We start from the raw sequence: 18,628 nt of genomic DNA on the forward strand, positions 1-18,628 counted from the left end.
TGGCTTTGCAAAGCATTCCATCATTTTCCTCCACCTTACCATTATACAGAAATGAGATTTTGGCTGATGGATAGATTTAGGCTCTGTAAGTTTGTGGACTCTTTTTGGTCTGTTTGTTTCCTCTTTTTAATTTTGCAATGGTGACCATGAGGTGATAAACTTTAAACATCCATCTTTGACTGAAAAGGTCGGAGGGACATGGGGAGATAACTAAAATGGAAAGAAACCCAATTTAAAACCTGGCTCCACGGGTTAAGCTGAGGATAATGTGTTGAAACAGCTGAAAGTCTCTGTGTAGGCTTCATTTCACAGCTCAACAACACAGAACAAATTGCACAAATTCTAGGAATTATATCCCTCGGTAACAAACACTGAAGTCACTTTATAAAATGTCACCAAATGGCTCTCTTGATTCTGTTTTGTAACAAGTCACAAGCAGATGGCACTTTGAAGCACACAATGCGGTTTGGAAAACAAAATCACTTAGACATTTTTGTCTGGCTTGGTAAGATAATATGCTGAAGCCTCAGATGAGAGGTTCTTGGCATGAACTGAGAGAGAAAGGCTACACACCATTCAGAGGGTTTGTTCTAATGTTGTTGCAATCAAAGAGTTGATTCTTCAACTGTCAGCTCCAGCTGAGTAGAGTATCATGAACATTTTTGCACTTGCTGACTAAAAGGTGCAAAGCAAGAGAGAAAAGAACTACTATTTCTTGAATACCTATTATGTATTCAAGACTCTTTCTATGGTATTTAATTCTAAAGCAATTCTATGGGTAGCTCTATAACCACTATTTTAAATATAAAACAAGTGAATTTCAGAGACATCCCACACCTAATTAGGTATAGAGCTGGAATTCAGATCTTGAATTTGTTTCCATTACTCTGTGGCACTACAGGTAGAATGCTGTCACTACCTACCTCTTACTACTTGATTTGAAAATATTTTTCTGCTCAAAATTGACTATTAAAATAGATGCAGCTAGCAAATGTTGATATAAAATAGTCTTTTACATGTATAAAATTCCAAATATATTGCTTTAAGTTTGGAATATATGACATATTTTGTCAAGTATTGTAGGTTGACTCACTCAAAGCCCATCCCAATGCACTTTCCTCATGCCTTTTTCTATATTAAAGACTGGAAAACAGAATACCCAAGCTTTCAGATTCCCTTGCAGCTAGGAGTGGCCACGTGACACAGTTTGTCCAATGAGAGGCACATGGGAAGTCCCAGAAAAGTGCTTCCTTTTCTCCCCCAAAAGTCAAAGTTTGACAAGGAGAAAAACTTTGCCATCCTGCCTGGATTATGAATTCAACAACTAGAGGTTGTAACTCTTTCATAATAAGGATAAAAGCCACATGCTAATGCTGGTAAAGCATAGAAAAAGTAGAAAAAGCCTAATTTCCTGGTAACATCTTTGAATAGCTACACCGTCTTTGGATCACCTACATACATCTGGGTTTCTTTTTATGTGAGAAAAATAGACCTTTTACATGTGGAAGAAACAATACTTTCTGATACAGACAAGTACAATCCTAACTGATACACACAACAACCAGAATTTTTTAAAAAAATTTCTATTTTTATGCTCTTTTGGCCCCAATATGTAGTTCTGAAGACTGGAAAAAACAGTGTCAAATGAGATAATAGAGCCATTGGAATAGTGTTCATTTGGTTGGGCACAGACTGGAACAGAGTTGGGGCCCCTTCCTGGTTGTGCGAATAATGACTGGAAAAGCTCGTGATCTGAGTGAGTATGGCTCTTCCAGAAAGTCTGGACCTCCTTTTGGCCAGAGTGATGGCATAGAGCTAGGGAGGAAGAGACAATGGCTGGACTCAACACGTCACCACCATCTTGCCTTGCCTGGATGTAGACTTGGCCTTTGGTTGGAAGAACCAGAAAGGAACTTGAGGAGTCATTGTATCTGTCTTCTCACCTTGGGGAGTACCACACTGAAGCCATACTAGATGTATATAATAACCGATCTGGTTTTACCAGACCTCCAAAGAAGACATTTTTCAGCTTCTCTCTCAGAAGGCTATTTCAACATTTAAAAACTTGCCATAGATTCTTTGTTTTTAACTTAAATTGAATGTCTATTGCATGTGAAGAAAAAGCCCACTATCTTTTTTATGTAGAATGGTAGAATAGAACATTTGTGAGTCATGGAGTAGGGTGGTCATGAGTTCAAGGTGTAGTTCTGGCATTTCCTAGATGGAGAACTTCCTTGTTACTTAACTACACCAAGTCTCAGTTGCTCACCAGTAACATAAGCAGAGTAATAGTCATATTACACTAGGGTAAGGAGATAATGCCTTTAAAATGCTGGGAATGTTATTTGCCATAAAAGTAAATTCAGAACAGTAGTGCCCTAACCCCGAATGTCCCCACTGGGTGAAACTGCTTTAGAGCCCTAAGGTTCATCAGGACTCACCCACAGCTCGCTGCCCTGTGGGTTAAGGAACACCAACGTTCTGATCTCACTCTCTTTGCTCTGAGTTTTCAGTCTTTGGATCTCAACTTTGGACTTTGTTTTAAAAACAATTTTAAGAGCACGTTTGCAATTTGGAGAGATCCCATTCTTAAAAATTAAGCAAAAAGATATCAGTGTTTGAAAATAAAAAACATTGACCTGTACCTTTTCTGTTGCAGCGCACACAAAATTCTCGTTCTGGGTTGTGGATCCATAGCTGAGGTTTACACTATCGTGATAAAGGCGACATGGAGGAATAAGACCAGCCAAGAATATTCCGACCACAAGTACGTGGCTGACTGAAAGAGGAAGACTCCTCCGGTACACGTCATCTGCATTGTCAACTTGATGTTGGAGAGATGCTGTCTCAGACCCGAGAGAGGTCTCCCGCACCATTTTAAGAAAGGAAACATTTCAGACCAGGGATTGTTTTTTAAAGCCATACACATGATTCTTGGCTAATAGTAGCGTGTTGGATCAACTGACTTCTGGCAGCTTCGCTGCTGGCGCCACTAACACATGTACAATTTCAGACTTGAAGCCACACATGAAGTCATTGTGAAGCTGCACGGCTCATCCCCAAACATCTGTCATGTGGTGGGTCTTGTCTTCTCCCACAGTGCAGCCTCTAGGAGTAGCGATGATATGCGTGTTTAAAGAAGAATCATTAAATTAATCTTCATTTACTTAGGACTTACTAATTTATCTTTGGTGAGGAAGAACATATTTAAAACAATCCAGAAAATGGAATAAAAGAAGAAGTAACTGCAGTATACAGTTTGGTTCAGAGATGGTTTCTATTCTGTTTGTATAATTACCCATGGCACACGGTGCTAATCCAAGGGAAGCCAGTGACAGTTCCAGGGACAGCAGCCATGCCAAAGACTGACTTCAGGTCTGTAGTTCTGAGGTGATAAAACAGAGGCCTAAGGAGTTTCAATGGCTTGTCTAGTGCCACATGGTGAGTGACTTAACCACAGCTTTTGTGGCTTTCTTATGATTCAAGTCTGTGCCAAATACCACTTCCTCAACAAGATGGTCCCTGACTAGGTTAGCTGAGGAAGTATCCCCTCCCCCCACCTGCCAGTCACACTGTCGCATTACCATATTTTTTTCCTTCCTGACACTTATCAGTCTCCAAAGCCACATTCTGGCTTGTGATTCTGTTGCTTCCCCCTTCAAAGGTCTGAAGGCAGAGACTTCGGCTCTTGTTCACGGCTGTATCTAGAATAATGCTGGGCACATAGCAAGTGTTCAATAAATATTTGCGGATTGAATGCTGAGTTGTTTATGTCCGTTACATATGCTTGAGAGGTAAGCAACATATTGGAGTCTTGCAGTTAGAAAGTGGTGAAGCCAGAACTCAAAGCCAGGGATGCTTCCCTTTAAATCCAGATATTTGACACCGCAGGAAATCATGTCCAACGTCTGATGGTTCCTATTCCTCTACGCCCCCCATGACCTCTTTCCAAGGCCTCTCAAGTCCCCAGTGTGTGTTTTGGCACCCTCTTTTTGGCTTGTAATCTATCTGGGTTGCAGTAGTCTTCAGAGAAATCAGTCTGATTGTATTTTATTCAGCACAGTAAAGATTGCATTGCGGGTTTCTCTGTGTGAAGTTTATGGAGTACATTTCTCATGTTATAGATACTGCTCACGTTATTCTAACACAGTGATGCATTCCACGCAGTTGTGCTGATTTCCAAGGGAAAGACATCTACCCATCTGCTGATCATTGAAGCCTGATGCAATCAAAGGGGCTGATGACAAAAAGTTCAGATGGTCAGAGGGCTTAGAGAGTGACATGTGCCAATGGAGGAGATGAGCACGGGGACATAAACAAGACGGTAAATAACTGAAACAGTGTGGCTTCTGACCGCAGGGTAATCCAAAAATTTAAATGAGGGAAAATGCCCAATCCCTTGTCTTGAACAAAATTATCACCTTTTTCAGGGGAAGGTCACCAGGATTTTTCCTGGATTGCAGGACAGGCTGTGGAGATTGATCACCAGACTTTGATGCACACCCAAACCCTCTGGAGAATTATTAACCAAGGGGCTCAGGCACCTGCTGTCATGAGGCAGGGCCAGGAACCGAGGGCTCAGTTGACAGTGAGCATCACCAGCCTTCACTGGTGCACTCTGTCCTGCAGGGGGCTTGACCTTTTCAAGAGCGTGGGGTCAGGAAAAGAGCACCGGACATGGGGTTTTTGAAAACCTGTGCTTAGCTCTCAGCACTGCTAATTTGTAGGCATGTGACTTTGGGTGGGTTACTTCATATCTTTGAGCTGCCGTGTTCTTGCCTGAAACCTTCATGGTCACTGGTCAGCGACATTTATGTAGAAGACCATTGCAAGGACTGGATAAAGGAATGCATGTGAAAGAACTCAACAGCACAGGGAAGGAGGCAATGGTCAAAAATGGGGCTTTCTCCATTATGATGAAGCCAGATTCTTTACTTCCAAATCCCACCTTGCCAGCCAGCTGTCACCTGTGTGGCCGTGGGGAAGTTTCTGGTTATCGCTAGCCTTGGTTTCTCAGACATGAGATAGACAAAAGCAGCCCTGTGCCTGCATTACTGGTAACTCTCAAGCTTCACATGCATCCTGCTGTTGTTTTGTTTGTCTGTTTGTTTGTTTCATAGTAAGAAAACCTAGGCACCCAGGAGTTAAGTCATCACCCTGAACCCCATGCAGGCCCACCTGGGATGTGTCTCAGGGGCTCTGGGTACAGAGCCACCACTTCTGACCAGTGAGTCGCCAGCTCTGAAGACCCTATGAGACATGCAAAGCAGAGGGCCAAGCCCATGGTCAATGCTCAGTAATGCCTAATATGTGAATGTTTCACATCCCAACCATGCATGCATCCCTCCCTCTTAGGATCCTCACACCGCACGTGTCCAGTAGGCAGTGCCCAGACTCATGAATGTATTGCCCATGAACGGGATGCTCACTTGGGCTGCACAAATGGGGAACACATTTACGCGAGAAAGAGAGCATTGCATCACGTTGGTCCTTATTGCCTTCAGAACGTTGGACGTATATGTTTGTTAAACGAAGGTTAGAGATCCCCTGAGTCTGAAAGTCAAGGTAACTTGATTGATAATGGAGGGCTACATAGGAAAGAGGTGGTGATGAATTCCTAGTAACTCACACCCCTTTCTGCCTGAAGCCTCCTGACCCTCAGCAATGCCTTACATACACATGGGCCGACCTTCACTAACATATCAGGAACGAGACCAGTCTTATCCTCACAGGATGCCAAAGAGTGAGTCAAAATTACTAAAAGAGAAGAAAGGAAGATGGATGTTGACTAGAGCTAAGAGCAATATTCTTGTCCTTTTGGAAGCTTTCTAGGGCATCAGGATGATACAAGCCAGGCTGCGGGGGTGAGGGCTTCTAATTCAAATCAGGCATCAGGCCGCACTGACACAGTCTGACGACGGGAGGGTGTGAGATCTGGGGGCACAAGTTCCCAGCAGCCCTAGGGCTCTTGATGAGGGGCCCTGGAAGAGGACACTCAAGGCAAGATTGAGGGTTTCACCAAATAAAGGCTGACCAAAACCAAACCATTTCCTACCAGTTAGCTATATCCCCCAAATCACTCCCCAGTCCTGAACCAAATACAACTCAAAATACCCGAGAGAGAAACACACTCTAGTACAATGCACTATTTATGAAATGCTACAATTCATTCTTATAATTTCTGTTAATACAAACCCATTGTTTTACCAACATAGTCTAGAGGCTTATAGCCCTACATTGCAAGGGATGCATTACCACCCCCACAGCCACGTGGAGCAACAAGTACATTTGTTTTAAAAAATAAACAGTAAATAAATTAGCACTGTTAACCAAAGACAAATTGAGCACAAGATTTAGACTATGACAGGGAAATCTCCATGGAACCATATTAGCTTTACTGTGTTCTTTTCCTCTAGTAAAATCCTACAGTATATCAAAATGAAAGAAGCAACTTAAACTTGAATTATGTAGGCGCAGACTCGATGACAATCCTGTTTTTCTGGGTGAAGGTCCCACAGGATATCCTGTCAGCCTCACAGTCTTTTGAATATGGATTTATGGCCACTCAGGAGCATGATTTCTAAGACAAGGGCTGCTTTCAAAACCAACTCTCCCCACGCAAAGCCAGCTCTCACGCCTTCTGCTTGCTCTCCTCTGTTCAGCAGAGGCCTCCCCAGAGGAGGTTTCATTGAGTCAGACCCAGTCAGTAAACACCCCCAAACCTCAGAGAAGAACAGAGAAAGAGTAACACCAACCTGAGCCAAAAGACTCATCTCCGGGAGAAAAAGAGCCTGAAGAAGTTCACTTCCATCGGGACGGCGGGCTCCTTGCTTCCATCTCCTGCAAGACCTTCCAACAGCTGGAGTCTGCGAACAGCTGTGGAGCATTCACTTGAAATCCCCTTCCCTTTGGCAGCAAGGCAAGCTCATAACCCTTTGGGGCTTCAGTCTGATAAGTAATTTCCTGATTTGTTTCAAAAGCATTCTCCCAGGCTTGGAGCAGTGGCAGCGGCAGAGGGAACACGCAAGGCCCACGGCGTGCCGTGGCTCTGTGGTCCACGCAGACCTCCTATTTGTTTGATGGAGTTCCAAAGAAGTATTTTTGACCTCACAAACAAAAACAAATATCCTTCCCTATCTGTTGGCTCGCTCCCCAAATCGTATTTGGAAAAACAGTGCAAAGAGTCTGGACAATATTCGTTGTAAGTACAAAATTGAAGTTACACGCTTTCTCATTTTTCTTCTTGGGGGAAACCAGGACACCTTTGGTCTTCAAGGCCCGTGGTGGTGGCTTAGTTACCAGCCACCATACAGAGTGTTCCTGGAGACCCTGTGGGTCAGCTCCTTCCGTCTGTCGTGGAAGGAAATGAAGCTCAGGGTTACCCGCCTGCCTTGACCAGGTCACACAGGAAGTGAGAGGAAGAATGGGGACCACAGGGAGGTGAAGACAGACACAGAGGTTTGAGATCCAGCTCTTGATCTTTAGGCTGCATGTCCCTCGATGGCGCCCTTAGTGTTTTAGTTCTCACAGCTGCGCAATGGGGATGATAATAATAGCTACCCCTGCTTGGTCACATAATGTGCTGATCACGGAGAAAGAACTTCAAGGATGAAATCAATTATGTCAGGTGTGGGAGTTTTTTTAACAGGTCCAAATTTACATGCTTCGCTTCTCCTCTACATTTTCATGTTCCACTTAATATTATTTCTTTCACTTCAAGAAGCCAGTAAGGGACTTGGGGGAGAAGAACAATATTGGTCAGGGGATGGGATTGGACATGGATAAAACTTTGACCTTGGAAAACAAGATCAAGATCAGAAGGAAAGGTGCGCTTTGCAATTTGCCATGGAAAGGTCACTGGGCCTGAAGCCAGAACATTGAAGCTCACCACTGCTTCTGACACCAGCGGAGGGAGCCCCATGTAAACCCCCCCAAACCAGAGTTTTCTTACTGGGGGCAAGATCCCCGTCTGCTGTGCCTAACTCATTTGCTGGAGGGAGGTCTTCACTGAGATAGTGCTTATTAGCAATGGCCTAGGTTTTAGAGGAAGAAAATAGGGAAAAAGAACTCAACAGTAGCATTGACAACCATTATTCCTCCCGAGTTTGGGGGAGGGGAGAAGAAAAGTGCGTCTTCTAGTTCAAAAAATACAGTATTTCACTTCTCTAACAGTAGGAATTAAAAAAGAGAGAGAAAACACGTGCTCAACCACATAGAAAAGCATCCATAGACTTTTAGCACCGACAGGCTGTCTTTCCCTGGAAGTGGCCACAACCAAAGAGCAAGTAAATCAAAACCAGCCTCACTTGTGAAAATGCTCACGCTTTGAATCCAGCCCATATTTAATCATTGCATTCACTTCCTTTGCCCTTTTATAAATCCATTCTTTCCATGTCATTGCAATTCAGATTTGCACTTTATTGTCTATTAGAGCAACTTATAAATGGAGTCTTGTCTTAGTTGGGTTCAGTGGCTATATCAAGACAGACTAGGGATTAAACAACAGCCCCAATGAGCTGCATTGCCTGCATCGCATCGGCATAAACTATCTAACGAAAAAAATATATTTGTAGGAAAACCTTAGGTGACGACATGGCCCAGGTGGTACTGCGTAATGGCAAGAAATGTGGAGTGATGTGCATGCTGATATTTGGAAAGTGCAAATGTTGTGGAAGTACCAAGTAATGACCCCGACTTGTTGGTGGGAACCCTGCCGTGAGGGAGCATTTGGATTTGCCTCCAAAGAGAAGTGGATTCTTCAGCCCTTTTAACAAGGGCAATAAAATTCGCAACACTCTCCGAAGGGTCTTCTGAAGACCCCGCCTCCCCCTTTCACGGCACTCCCCTGAGGGCTCGACACTGTTTCCTTTCAACTTGCATGTTACAATTTTGATTGAAAACATTCAAATGCAGGCCTGGCTTCAAAGCATAGTTTATAACCAAGAAGGATTTTCTGGTTTACATTGCTTAATTAATGATGATGTTGACTCAAACGAAGAAAACGTTTCCAAATCTCAAGAATTTTCATTGTTGGTAGATGCGACCTCTACGTAAAGAGTTAGACGAGAATGCCCCTTGAAAAGACTCGTCCTCAAGCCCTTCCAGCCTCCAATCTCCTCATTTCACAATCACTGTCTTTTTCGCCCCTTCCACCCACTTTTTGTTCTCTATGTTCAGCATCATAACCACGCTGTCCCAGTAAAACCACAGTAACTGCACTACATGTCTTGTCTTAATCAACGATGAAGTTTCCACTTATTTGATGGATTATGCAGGATAAATGTATCTATTGAAGCAGGCTTGTTTTCATCAAACAACACAGAACAGTTCCTTGGAAGATCACAAACAAGATCTAAATCAGATGATATTTGAAAGGTGCGTATGTTGCCAAAAAAGAGAGTATAAAAGAAAAAAGGAAATAGAGAGATGGAAAGAAGGCCGGGAGATCTGATGCATTTGGAAACGGATTATTTGACTTGGGTGAGCATGTAGCCCAAGAAAGGTAGGCTCTGGGCGGGAGATGGCTGTTGTGCTTCCACTAGAGATTGTCATTGGTCATCTTGTTCGTCATGTGTGACCAGGTCAATGGACTCACAAGGAAGTGGGGCAGGAGGGACAGAGACACAGACACACAGAAGCATCATTCAAGCCCCCAGATGCTGCCACGAGGAAGCTAACGCCATCCGTAGACCGACAGGAGCTAACAGTGCCTTCCCTTTCTTTCCTCTCTCGGCTGTCTTGAGTTAGGTGTCTGTCATGGGCAACAACAGAACTGTGTCCAGTAGAAGACGCATGTAAACTTAGCCTTCTATTCCGATTTCCGTCTCTATCTCCTAACAGAGATAGGCTGAACCACATGAAATTGCCAACTTCTTTTCACTTCCTATAGGGGCAGTTTTACTTGGTTCAACTTACGTGTTATTTCCATTGTACAGATGAGGAGAAAACTTGGTGGTGACAAGCAGTATGACTAATGTTGCACATTTATCAGCTAGCAGATCTGGGAATCGAATCCAGGTCTGATTCCAAGGAACACAAATACCAGTTGTTTGTGCTGCGTGAACAAAGGAAGGCTCCAGAGAGCTATCTTTTGCTGTCTGGCACAGGCCTTGAAAAGATGCAAGACTGCCACCCCACGTGGTTCCAAACACCTGCGTGTCGCTCCCAAAATTCCCGTTTCACTGGACGCTTCATGAAAAGAAGTCAGACTCACGAGCGTGTCAGGCATGATGGGAAACAGCTCTCTACTCCGGAGAGTGTTTACACTTTGGTGGGGATAGAGGTCAGGCTGACTGGACGTCAGATTTCCAAATTTTCTTCAGCTCTGGTTTCCACTGATAATCAAAAGATGTGATTCTTGCCTCACACGGGCAAGAATCTTTACCCATTCTCCTCTTGGTACAGAAAGATGGCTTGTTTCCCATAACTCCAACCTAACACACTTACAACGCAGCTGCACCAGGGAGGTAAGCACTCGGGGTGTTTTCCGTTATCGTCGCCACCCCACAAGCTTGCCCACTGGTAATCAAAACAAAATCAAGCTTGGCCAGAAAATATTTCTTTCCTTGGTGGTATTCTATACCTGCTCTAAAACCCTCAGAGTGTGACTCAGAGAAGTTTGTGTGTCATTTTTTAGTATTTATTTTATGGGAGGTCATTAAAATTTAAGGTTGTCAATTTTAATGAATGCTAGATAAACAATGTGTCTTCTTACAGTGGGGATGCTCTTCCGTAGTCAATGCCGTTGGCATTCTCTGCCGGGCATCTTTGCCATGAATTTTCCTCCCTTACCGCATGGTGGCAGGCTGCATCATCAGTTATTGCACCATAATAATAATATAATACTGCAGTATAATACTGCACCATAATCATAAACAACCCTCAAATCCCAGTGGCTTATAACACCAAGCATTAATTTTTGTCTCTCTCAGAACAGGTTATAAAATTTTCCCCAGATCACTTGGCTGGTGAAAGACAAAGCTGAGATTCATTCCTTCAACAGATACCCCCGAGCGCCTACTAAATGCCGAGCATGATAAAAAGGCTGATAAACCACCAAACGGAAGACTATTTATGTCTTAGCTGATGAAGGTAAAAGTGAAAACAATTTCATTAGCGCTCTGGAGAGTCCATCAGAAAGAAGGAATGTACCAAGCAGGAAAGACTTGATGGAATCTAAACAAAGCCAGCAATGCCGTGTGTGCCGTGGGTTGGAAAGATATGCAACAGAGAAGTAGCCGTAACTAGATCATACCAAGGTTGATTAGATAATGCCAATATAGAGGCATTCTAAGAGGAAACTGGTGTCATGTCTCTTAATTTCATTTGAGAGAGAGGACAAGGAGAGGGGGAGCCTCTGAAAGCATTCTGGGCGGGGGGGCTTCGCTGTACCAAGCCTTGTCACATGAGAAGAATCCACGTGGCAATCTTCTGTATCTCATTTTGTATTTTACAGCTCTCTGGACAGCCTTTTCTTTATGTCTAGGGCAAGGGTAGTGTTGGTTCTTTCTTAGCTTGTGCCTGATACATTGCAGGCCCTCAGTGAGTGGTAATGCTCTTGGCAGATTGTGAGTTCCTTTCTGATGTCTATTTTCCATTTTGTCCTCCTTTCTTACTAACAGAGGCCTCGTTTGCTTGGGGAGCCAATGTCCCCAGGTAAATACCTACCTCCCCAGTTCCATGTGGCCAGAGTAGTCACTGTGACCCACTCCACCTGAACAAGGATATTTAAGAAGAGGTCAAACGAAGAGGTTGCTAGGAAAACTTCCTCCAGGGGGAAGACAGCAGGTGTCACCTGTTCAGATTTTGTTGTCTGTGTTTTGCTGCTGTATTTCCCCCAGAATGCAGTCCTGACATTAATGCAGCATGGACATCTTGGGGTCGCCACAAAGAGAGCTGCGTGCCAATGCTGAAGAGCAGGAGGGGAGAAGGAACCGGGGTCTCTGATGACGTGGTGAAGCCATGGCACCCACCACCCACCCTCGACTGTGAATCTCCAACACAACTGCTTTTCAGATGAGAAGCACCCACCATGGCTTGGCCACAGCCCTGAAACTGGGTTGCTGTCCCATGGGTCGAACGCACTCCCTAACTGACCCGGCTCCACCCCACCTTTCCTCTTCCCCTCAGTGTGGAAGACTTCCAGATGTGTGTACAATACTGCAGGGTTCCAAAAGATCTGGCTTCTTTCTGATCAAACTTTCTAAAATAGTCATTTTTCTTACTACATGAGGCATTATTGGGCTATGATATCACAGAGTTCTGTTTGAAAAAAACAATTAAACATGTCTTTTTTTAAAAACCAACCATCCAACATATAATCACTGCAACCTACAGAAACAGCCCCGGCCTGGTGCACTGACTGCGCGGCGTTCCAGCTCGTCACACGCAGCGGCGTCAGTGGAAACAGAGAAATCAAAGCCTAAAGTGCAGAAACAAACCAATGGAAGTGACGCAAGCAAAGATTCCTCAGGCCTCTTGTAAGGTCTGCATTCTAATTCTACAGCATCAGCAGTGATTGGGTAGAAAAAAAATGCAGCATTTCAAGGCAGAGAATCCAGGTTCAAATCCCCACTGAGTCACTTACCAGCTGCCTAATTTGGGGTAAGTCTTTTCATCTGACCAGGCTTTGGTTTTCCACGCTGCAAAATTCTGATGATGATAGCAGCAACAAAGATAATAATACCTACTTAGCAAAGCTGAGATGAAGAGTAAGTAGGGGGCATACGTATAAGGGATCAGTAAATATTAAACTATCACACGAGCTTTTGTCGCTACTGAGACGCGAAAGGGTAAGTCAAACGTGAAATGGAGCCGAGTCTGTCTAGAGGCCATCTGGCCCAAATGCGTCATCTAGAGGTGTGAAACCAAGAGGCTGAGGGGCGTATGGGCTGTAAGTCCTCTGTTGAAGGTCAGCAATGAAGGCCTTTTGTGGGGTTAGCTTATTAGTGACTCTCAGAAGTATGAGTCTTCTCAGTCCAAGGTTAAGGAGACTTAACTCTGTTTATCTGGAAGAAAAAAAGGAATGGACTTTCTAGCCAGCCATTGAGACCTCCCGCACCACCTCTTAGGTAGTAACGAGAGCAAACATTTGGCTGTGTGGCTGTCATTGTTCTAAACACTTCAACTTATTAACTCATTCATCTCTCACATCAGCCCTAAGTAAGATTAGGGCTGTGATTACCCCCATCTTGCAGGCGAGAGAACTGAGGAATGGGGAGCTTAAATGACTCGCCCAAAGACACCTAGTCAGACTGGAATAGAGGCAGCCTGGCCCGAGGGCCCTGTATTCAGGGTGATGCGATTTTACCCTTCGAGGGGAGGAATGAATAAAGCAGAACATATGGCTGACAGCTGGGCTGTGAATCTTGATGACTCGGCTCCTTGAGACACTCAGAGAGGGCCTGTGTTTCCTTCAGGGAAGGAAGAACTGCCTAGAGATCCTTTGGTTTTTCGGTGAATTAAAATGTAAACATCCACTCACAAATAGCAATGTCTCTCCTTATTCTAATGGGGAATTCAGGGATTCAGGAAGGCATCTGGAACTATTTATGCCATCTGGGTTTTAAACTTCAATATTAAATTTTTATAATGAAAGACCAGAGTCGGAATAGACCAGATTAGCAAAACCTGACTACACAGGGCTTATGTCTGCAAACCCAGCTTTAATGTCTGGCTAAAATATTGCTCCCAACACCCTGGGTCAAAAGGGGCAAACACGCTGCTGGGGCCTCTGACCTGCTGTGTCTGAGACAACACGCAAGGCTGGAGTTCAGGGTGTGTGCTCCCCAGACAGTTCTGCAAACAACCTCAGCAATGAACTTGCCTGCGCTGAGATGAAACAGGACACAAAGACACTATGGTGCCAGAGCCAGTTTGTCATTGTGATGCCGGGACGACAGCATGGGCTTCAGGGACAGACAGCCTGGGACTAGTTTTGCCACTTTGTGAGTTGTGTGATTTCACACCATCTCTGAGATTCCGCTTCCCAGCTGAGAGGACTTCTCCAGCAGGCCGGGGAAAGCAGGGACACAGATCTGGGGAATTTTCTATGGTCCACTGTGGCCGAAGTGGAAAGAGCTTGTGAGGAAAGCTAAGAGGGTAAGATCAGAAATCATGGTGTGCCCCAAGCCAGAGTGCTTAAACTCTTTCCTGAAAGCAAGAGGGAGCTACCAGTGGGTTGTTTTAATTTTAATTTTTAAGCACTGAACAGAATGAGTTTTCCTTATTACTAATGTAAGGGCTTATCGTAGAAAAAAGTAATAAAGAAGAGTGCTTTTGTTAATCTCTTGAGAATGTTGTTCTTCATTGTAGAGGGATTTTTTAATAAAAGATCTAATCAAATTGTACCCACTCTTTTAGAATCTTCTTTTCTGTTATGACTGTGTAAATAGCGGTGTCAGTCAATGTGGATCTGTGCACATTGTCACCTTAATGGCGACCCGGCAGTCAGTGGCCGTACGGATGTGCCATCATTTCCTTACAGTGTTCCTTGCTCGGGACTCTCAGTTATGAAGAACCCTGTAATGTACATTCTCCTAACTAAATCCCAGCAGGATCATTTCCTTAGACTCAATCTTGAGACATGGGGAGATTTGAGTATTTTAAGGAATTTCCTGTGCGTTGCCAAATCACTCCCCAGTAAAGTTGTGTAAATTAACTGTCTTGCCAGCTGATATTGAAGCTACTTAACTTTATTCTAGAGCCTAAGCAGATGGCAGTTAATTTCTGATAGGTTAGAACGCTGTTCCAAGAAGGTGACAGATGGTAGAATTGTGAGAGACAGCAATGTCAAAGGTTGGCAACTGCCCTCTTGGAGGAGGGGACTGGTAGTGTCTTCCAATATTCGAGAGACCACCACGTGGAAGGAGGGCTGACCCTGTTCTGCATCGTGCCCAAGGACACGGCCAGGACCAGTTTCTATCAGTCCCAGACACAGAGCCTGCCTTTACAGAAAAAAGATTTTCTATCAATTTAATGCTAAAATATCCAAGTGACCAATCTTAGAAAGATGTCCCTATTTGGGATCAGTGTGCTTTTATGGGAACCCCCCCACCCCAGCTCTACAATGGAATATTTTACTTTCTTTTGACAACCACGGTGTCCTCTGGGCTAGTTAATGCTTGTGGTTTTTAGATATAAATCAAGCTGATATGAATTGACTGGAGCCCTTACGAGGCTGAGTCTAAGTGCAAATATTATGTCTGATACGTAAGTGTGTGAATGCCTTTCAGATACAGTCAGCACTTGTCACTGGCAGGTTTTGTATTTTGGCAAATTCACCCACTTTCTGAAATTTATTTGCAATCTCCACAACCATGCTCATGGTGCTGTCTCAGTCATTTGAGGCTATGCACAGAACTGCAAAAAATCTGAGCCTTCAACACGCACAAATGCAGCTGAAGTGGAACAAGGTGACGCTTTGTCTTCTTCCAGCTCTCACGGTATAAACAAGTGTCCTTGCTACAGTCTGTTCAGTGCCACCTGTTTTGCGTTCTTGGGCTGCTTAGAGTGGCCGTCACAGAAGTGGTGTCTAGAATTCCCAGGTGCAGGAAGGCTGTGTGATGTGTCTTCGGGAGAAAAGCCCACGTGTCAGGTGAGCCGCACTCAGAAACGAGTTTGAGTGCCATTAATGTCAACAGTGTGCATTGAGTAAAGTGTCTTTAAACAGAAACACATGCAGAACAAGGTTGTGTGATCAATTGTTGAAATGCTGTCACCAGAGACTCGTAGGACCCTAATCCTGTACTTTCCCTAGGAACAGTGGTTCAGGATTTGCTTATTCAGTCTCTGGAGTGACTTCAGACAGAACCTAACTACTGTGAATAGGAAGAATTGACTATACGTTTTAAAACAACTGATGAATTACTTTTGCCCATGGAACCCAACTCTCAAATGCCTGGTCACCTGCATTGGTCCCAAAGCCCCGACTGTTCAGATGACGCCTGGCCGTCCAAGTGGGGGCCTCCTGAAGGCCTTTTCAGTGGGCTGGACCATTGCTTCCACCAGCCAAACTCACGCAGGTTAGGGTTCCATTGGCTGCAGAGGCAAGGCTTGTCTAACAAGGCTGCAGAGACAAGGCTCGCTCAGTCCTGGTGTGGGTCATTTAAATATTGCTTGTCCTCTAACAGTCAGAGCCTGCGTCTGTCTTATATTTCATTCCCCTTCATACAGAGCACAGCGTTGAGTGGCATGCAAACCATTCTGAGTGGTGAGGAGTCAGGCACAAGAAAGGAAACATAACTGAGCCTTAAAAATAACTGTCCTGACTCATTGAGCATTATAGGGGACTGGCAACTGGATGCAGGGCTTTGGTAAAAGCTGTCCTGCCAGCCTCCCACCCACCAGACCTCCCTGCAGACCAGAAACTAAAGGGTTAATGTCTGGCACAGGAGGGATGGTGAGGGGGCTCTGCCACCACCTGCTGCAGCCCCCTTCTGATGGGCAAGCCCCTCTGCCCTTGACCTCAGTTACTCCCCACCACTGCTCTCTGCACTGCCCTTATTATCCACATTGTTTGACAGGGAGAGGGGACTTTGAGGAGGTGCGGGCCATGTCTAAACACACACAACCAGCAAGTGGGAGGGGTGGGGTTCCAGCAGGACAGTTCGCAAGCATCCAGTGCCCCGCCCAGGTGGGGCATGGAGCCTGCAGTGTCTCCGAGCCTAACCCAGCCTGCTGCATTCCTCCTCCTCCCCTGCTTGGCCCCGTTGACCTTGATTTGACCTTGTTCTCCACTGTGTCAGCTCCTTGCCTTCAGTCTGATCCTGTCATCTATATAATTGCATCATGGTTTTATTGCTATTCTGCAGCTGAATGAATTTGCTCAAGATCATATGGCTAAATGAGATTCACGTTAGTTCTCCAGCCCCTTTCTCCACACCGCCTCCTGGACTTTCTACAGCCTGTGAACTGCTGCCCCTAAGAAGCAAGGCCTGGTTTCGGCTTTCCCCAGGCACGGATTTGTGAAGATTGCTCTGATGAAAGCAAGAATGCAGCGGTGCCGGAAGGGCCTGCGTGAGCAGAGGCAGGGGGAGGTGACAGTATTTCTACGGAAACTCTCCCTAAGTACTAACAGAGTCCAAGTGGGCCCTTCCCATTCTGACATTTCTGCTTGAGAGCTATAATTTAAACAGGTGTCTCACAGCGGGGGGAATGCTTCTTCGTGAGGCAGGCACGTTCATTCCCCGAGTGGCTTTCCCCTCCTGTCCTGCCTCCTAAGGTCAATATGCCTGTTGGGGGGAGTGTCCTTCTCCGGGGAGGGGTCATTCTCTGGTGAAAGAGTTCCAGATGACGTTTCCGAGTCAAGGATCCCGATTTTGCATCACTCCCCATGAACCCATGGCAAAGGGCACAGGCAGCCGGAAGATGCCTGCTTCATCCAAACAGGGCTCAGCAGAGCCCAAGTGTCGTCACAGAGAACCTCCAGCCAGCCAGCCCTGGCCTTCGGGATGTCCTGGAATTTGCCTGGGGAAAGTCCCCCATCTGGCCTCCTCATTTCCAGCCCCGCCCCCACAGGGTGGCCAGCACAGTCCCTCTGAAATGCTGCTGTCCACATGGCTCTCTCTCTCAAAAGTGGCTTCTCTTTTCCTTGAGAGGACAGTCAAGATGACCTCTCCTGCATGTGAGTTCTTTGCTGTTTGAACCCTTATTCAACCCTCCTCAAACTTTTATTTCACTGCTTTCCTTCCAGAACATTCTTCTCTGAGTAAACAGGGATACTTGGCTTTCACGGAGGAGTCCATATGCAAGTTTTTCCCCCCTCTATTCTCCACTGAATATATGGGTCCTCTCGCTCCTTCGAGACCCTGTCCGAGTTTCTCTCCTTTGAGGTTTGAGACTTACGGGCCTCCCTTTCCCTGGTTGGAAGAGGGATTTTGATGAGGATTAAGTACACGCAGCCAGCCCTCCACGAAACAGCTGCGGAGGGGGAAACGATGATGACGCTTCTTCTCAAGATCCAGGAATATGGGGATACACCTTGACCGCAGCTTCAGGCTCGCACAAAACATCAGCTTCCAATTTCCAGTGGTTGGAGTGGATACAGAGCCCATAGATTCCGTGTATGATTTATTTCTTCTTTTGTTATGTCCCAAGACCCACTGATTCATGGACTCAGACACATTTTGGACAAAGAGTAGTTTCAGCCTCGTTCTGCCGCTCATATCACCCCCACCCTCGCCAGGCGATCCCTGCCGTTCACCGTCCTCAGCTTCTTTTCCCTGCTGGTAAATGGACATAGTGTCCACCTCAAGGGGTGCCTGGAGGACTGAATGCAGTGCCTGTCCGCTCCTAGTTAGGACAGATGGCACACGCCAGATACAGTGGGCACCCAGAAAACGCATCTCTTTCCCTTCCTTCAATGACTTGTGTCATCAGTTACAGCCACCATGGACCAGAATCTTGTCCGAGCCACCTGGGACTCCCAGGACTGTTTCTATCAGAGCCACAAACTCTGTCTGAGGTGCTCACATTTTACGGGTCCATCCCATAGTCTTCTTTCCAGTTTTTGTTTCACAAACTTTTCAAGAAAACCTAAAAATTGGAGCCGAAAGAAAAACCTGCCTTTCTGTGGGCATGTCGGCAGTCTGTCTGTCCAAACTAAACAGTCTCTGCTATGGTCTTATCC

At 45.3% G+C, this 18,628-nt stretch overlaps 1 protein-coding gene across 2 annotated transcripts in view; it reads right to left on the reverse strand.

Annotated features, from left to right (window-relative positions):
• C1QTNF7 (C1q and TNF related 7) overlaps nucleotides 1-18,628 on the reverse strand; it is a 93,244-nt gene that overhangs the window by 59,177 nt on the left and 15,439 nt on the right. Inside the window, exon 1 of one of the 2 annotated variants that reach the window (XM_037045627.1) lies at nucleotides 6,756-6,955. The exons of the other annotated variant lie outside the window; for it this stretch is intronic. The gene's annotated coding sequence lies outside the window, so the exon portion shown is untranslated. Of the gene's footprint in view, nucleotides 1-6,755; nucleotides 6,956-18,628 lie in introns of those variants that run through there. 2 annotated transcript variants of the gene reach the window in all.

This window comes from Sturnira hondurensis, unplaced genomic scaffold (genome assembly GCF_014824575.4).
Source record: "Sturnira hondurensis isolate 20B ecotype Veracruz unplaced genomic scaffold, ASM1482457v3 Scaffold0000780, whole genome shotgun sequence".
NCBI classification, from domain to species: domain Eukaryota; kingdom Metazoa; phylum Chordata; class Mammalia; order Chiroptera; family Phyllostomidae; genus Sturnira; species Sturnira hondurensis.